Source organism: Ranitomeya variabilis, unplaced genomic scaffold (assembly GCF_051348905.1).
Source record: "Ranitomeya variabilis isolate aRanVar5 unplaced genomic scaffold, aRanVar5.hap1 Scaffold_142, whole genome shotgun sequence".
NCBI lineage: Eukaryota > Metazoa > Chordata > Amphibia > Anura > Dendrobatidae > Ranitomeya > Ranitomeya variabilis.
Window position 1 is genome coordinate 212501 of NW_027507954.1, and position 5000 is coordinate 217500.

Here is a 5000-nt window from a genome sequence, read left to right on the forward strand (position 1 = left end):
ATTTTCTGGAAGAGTGCTTGGGACTTAGTGCAATTTTTTAGAAAATCTCGATTTTGTGAAAAATGTCACATTTCCCCTACTACCACCACAGGGGGGCGTCAATATGTTGTAAGGCACCCCAAGGCAGTGACCTAAATGCGGGTGAAGTTTGCGGTGCACGGGGGGAAAGTTGAATTTTTGGATGAAAATGCGTATTTTCATACTTTAAAAATTTCAGGCGTGTGTCAGACTTCCAGGCGGGGGCAGCCGCCGGAGGTGTACCTGGGACGCTTCCAGGAGCCCGGGGAAGATTTTCTGGAAGAGTCCTTGGGACTTAGTGCAATTTTTAGAAAATCTCGATTTTGTGAAAAATGTCACATTTCCCCTACTACCACCACAGGGGGGGCGTCAATATGTTGTAAAGCACCCAAGGGCAGTGACCTAAATGCGGGTAAAGTTTGCGGTGCACGGGGGGAAAGTTGAATTTTTGGATGAAAATGCGTATTTTCATACTTTGAAAATTTCAGGCGTGTGTCGGACTTCCAGGCGGGGGCAGCCGCCAGAGGCGTACCGGGGACGCTTCCAGGAGCCTGGGGAAGATTTTCTGAAAGTGTCCTTGGGACTTAGAAATATTTTGAGAAAATCTCGATTTTGTGAAAAAATGTCACATTTCCCCTACTTCCACCACAGGGGGGCGTCAATATGTTGTAAAGCACCCCAGGGCAGTGACCTAAATGCGGGTGAAGTTTGCGGTGCACGGGGGGAAAGTTGAATTTTTGGATGAAAATGCGTATTTTCATACTTTGAAAATTTCAGGCGTGTGTCGGACTTCCAGGCGGGGGCAGCCGCCAGAGGCGTACCGGGGACGCTTCCAGGAGCCTGGGGAAGATTTCATGAAAGTGTCCTTGGGACTTAGAAATATTTTGAGAAAATCTCGATTTTGTGAAAAATGTCACATTTCCCCTACTTCCACCACAGGGGGGCGTCAATATGTTGTGAGGTACACCAGGACAGTGACCTAACTGTGGGTAAAGTTTGCGGGGCACGGGCGGAAAGTCGAATTTTGGATGAAAATGCATTATTTTCATACTTTGAAAATTCCAGGCGTGTGTCAGACTTCCAGGCGGGGGCAGCCGCTGGAGGCGTACCGAGGACGCTTCCAGGAGCCTGGGGAAGATTTTCTGAAAGTGTCCTTGGGACTTAGAAATATTTTGAGAAAATCTCGATTTTGTGAAAAAATGTCACATTTCCCCTACTTCCACCCCAGGGGGGCGTCAATATGTTGTGAGGTACCCCAGGACAGTGACCTAACTGTGGGTAAAGTTTGCGGGGCACGGGCGGAAAGTCGAATTTTGGATGAAAATGCATTATTTTCATACTTTGAAAATTTCAGGCGTGTGTCAGACTTCCAGGCGGGGGCAGCCGCCGGAGGCGTACCGAGGACGCTTCCAGGAGCCTGGGGAAGATTTTCTGAAAGTGTCCTTGGGACTTAGAAAAATTTTGAGAAATTTCCGATTTTGTGAAAAATGTCACATTTCCCCTACTTCCACCCCAGGGGGGCGTCAATATGTTGTAAAGCACCCCAGGGCAGTGACCTAAATGAGGGTGAATTTTGCGGTGCACGGGCGGAAAGTCGAATTTTTGGATGAAAATGCGTATTTTCATACTTTGAAAATTTCAGGCGTGTGTCAGACTTCCAGGCGGGGGCAGCCGCCGGAGGCGTACCGGGGACGCTTCCAGGAGCCTGGGGAAGATTTTCTGAAAGTGTCCTTGGGACTTAGAAATATTTTGAGAAAATCTCGATTTTGTGAAAAAATGTCACATTTCCCCTACTTCCACCCCAGGGGGGCGTCAATATGTTGTAAGGCACCCCAAGGCAGTGACCTAAGTGGGGGTGAAGTTTGCGGTGCACGGGGGGAAAGTTGAATTTTTGGATGAAAATGCGTATTTTCATACTTTGAAAATTTCAGGCGTGTGTCGGACTTCCAGGCGGGGGCAGCCGCCAGAGGTGTACCGGGGACGCTTCCAGGAGCCTGGGGGAGATTTTCTGGAAGAGTCCTTGACACTTAGAAAAATTTTGAGAAAATCTCGATTTTGTGAAAAATGTCACATTTCCCCTACTTCCACCCCAGGGGGGCGTCAATATGTTGTAAGGCACCCCAAGGCAGTGACCTAAGTGGGGGTGAAGTTTGCGGTGCACGGGGGGAAAGTTGAATTTTTGGATGAAAATGCGTATTTTCATACTTTGAAAATTTCAGGCGTGTGTCGGACTTCCAGGCGGGGGCAGCCGCCAGAGGTGTACCGGGGACGCTTCCAGGAGCCTGGGGGAGATTTTCTGGAAGAGTCCTTGACACTTAGAAAAATTTTGAGAAAATCTCGATTTTGTGAAAAATGTCACATTTCCCCTACTTCCACCCCAGGGGGGCGTCAATATGTTGTAAGGCACCCCAAGGCAGTGACCTAAGTGGGGGTGAAGTTTGCGGTGCACGGGGGGAAAGTTGAATTTTTGGATGAAAATGCGTATTTTCATACTTTGAAAATTTCAGGCGTGTGTCGGACTTCCAGGCGGGGGCAGCCGCCAGAGGTGTACCGGGGACGCTTCCAGGAGCCTGGGGGAGATTTTCTGGAAGAGTCCTTGACACTTAGAAAAATTTTGAGAAAATCTCGATTTTGTGAAAAATGTCACATTTCCCCTACTTCCACCCCAGGGGGGCGTCAATATGTTGTAAGGCACCCCAAGGCAGTGACCTAAGTGGGGGTGAAGTTTGCGGTGCACGGGGGGAAAGTTGAATTTTTGGATGAAAATGCGTATTTTCATACTTTGAAAATTTCAGGCGTGTGTCGGACTTCCAGGCGGGGGCAGCCGCCAGAGGTGTACCGGGGACGCTTCCAGGAGCCTGGGGGAGATTTTCTGGAAGAGTCCTTGACACTTAGAAAAATTTTGAGAAATTTCCGATTTTGTGTAAAAATCACCCATTTCCCCTACTTCCACCCTAAAGGGGCGTCAATATGTCGTAAGGCGCCCCTAGACAGTGACCTAAGTGGGGGTGAAGTTTGGGTCTGCTGGGTGGAAAACTGAAAAAAAGCGATTTTGTGACTTTGAGAACAAACAGAGAGCTCAAAACTTTGAAAAACGTCAGACCGCTGTCAGACTTCCAGGCGGGGGAAAGCTCTGAGGTTGTACCGAGGACACTTCCATGGCCCCCGGATTGATTTTCAAGAAAGAGTCCTTGGGACTTTGAAATTTTCCGGCGAGCTGTTTTTGGCTTCCGGGAGCCGTAGAACTTTGGGAAATCGATTCCGCTCACCGGTTCAGGGTGTTTCGAGCTAGTCCAGGTCCCAGCTACGCCGCCTGGCCTCCAAATTTCGCAAATTCGAAAAAAAAAAAAATAGAACCGGAATGAGGAAATTTCTGGCCGCCGGATCCGCCGCACGGCTCCAGGAGGTCGGACACTTTTTGACTTTGTTCCCTTAAAGTGGGGGTCGGTGTCTCACCATGCAAATACCCAGTTTTGCACACCAGCTGCAGGATATAGGAGAGAGAGGTACCTCTCGGCCCCGACCAAAATCCGTTGTTTTCGTGGTTCCTCGACTCGGGTAGGCGGTTTGGCGAGTACCCCCCTTTTGCATGGAAGTTCGCACTCGCGCCGAGACCAGGCTTCCGCGGCTCCAGGGGGACTTTTGCCGGTTGTCCGTCCCGAGTCCGAGACGCGTTTCCTGGGTCGCCCGAGCCCGAACGGACCCTCCCCACGTGGGTTCCTGTCCTCTGAGGGCGACGGTCGTCAGAAGGGGGGCAGATCCAGAGTCCTCGTCCGCAGGAGGGCTCTGGGAGGGCGGATCGCTCCTTCTGACTTTGTCCCCTCGGAGCGGGCTCGGCGTTTCTCTGTGTCGGATGTCTCCCGCTTCCGCGCCAACGGGGAGACCTATGAGAGAATCGCACCGCGACCCGGCTTCCGTCTCGAGGGCGCCCGGAGCGCGCCGGACACTCGCTTCCAGGACTCCAGGGGCACGTTTCTTCCCCGTCTCCCCCGAGGGGAAGAACGGAGGCAGGGGTTCCACCCGAGCCCCTGCCCTTTCTTCCGATCGATCTGGCTCAGCGCTCCCGGGTGGGGAGGTGGTGCCGCTCGCTCGGCCCGGGCTTTGGAGCCCGCGTCGGTTTACGGCGGGCGGTCTCCTTCCTCTGTTACCCCCCCCCGGGTTTCAGGCACTCGTCCTTGGGCGCGCACGCCGGCGGTCGCCCTCCCGTCTACGGACGGAGGCGGCCGAGCTGTGGGGAGTTTGACCCGAACCGTGGTACGGCAGCGGTCCGACGACCCGCACGGGCGAACGGAGGGGCGCCCACCCACCTCGGCGTGGGGGCCCGCCGTCCGAATCGCTCCCCGCGCGGGGCAGCACAACGATCTTCTCCGAGGGCGGCCCTTTGACTTCCAGATGCGCAGCTCGTCCGCGGAGGCCCGCGCCGCACCCCAGCGTCCGAAGGGCGGCCTCCGCGGTGGGCATCGGCGAGAGCGGCGGCGGTGGGTGGCGCTTCCACGCCACCGCCGAGCTCCGCGTTTTCCAGTCTTTTCCCGAGCCCCTACGATAGTGGGGGGATGACAGACGTGCGGGGAGGCGGGCGAGTGGGTTCTCACCGTGCGGTGTGCCCCGCGGCCGAACGCCGTCGCCTTCCCCTCGTCCGCCGTCCTCCGAGGCGGCTCGGCAGGGAGCGCGAGAGCGAGAGGGAGAGCGAGAGAGAGAGACCAAGCGGACGCCCCGGAGCGAGAAGGGAGGATGGAGAAGGAAAGACGAATCGAAGGGGGGCACGAGTTTGGCGAAGGGAGTACCCGGCGTATTGCCACACCGGACTTCGTCTGTTCTCAACAGTCGAGACACGGCTTCGGGGGGAGACGCCGCTCGGTCGGTCACCTTTGAGGTTACGGGCAAGAGCCCGGGACAAGGGACTACGCCGGAGGGCGACGCCGACACGGCCAGGCCGACCATGCCCCGCGCTTGACCTCCGGGTCGCTGGGGCTTGTGCCGGA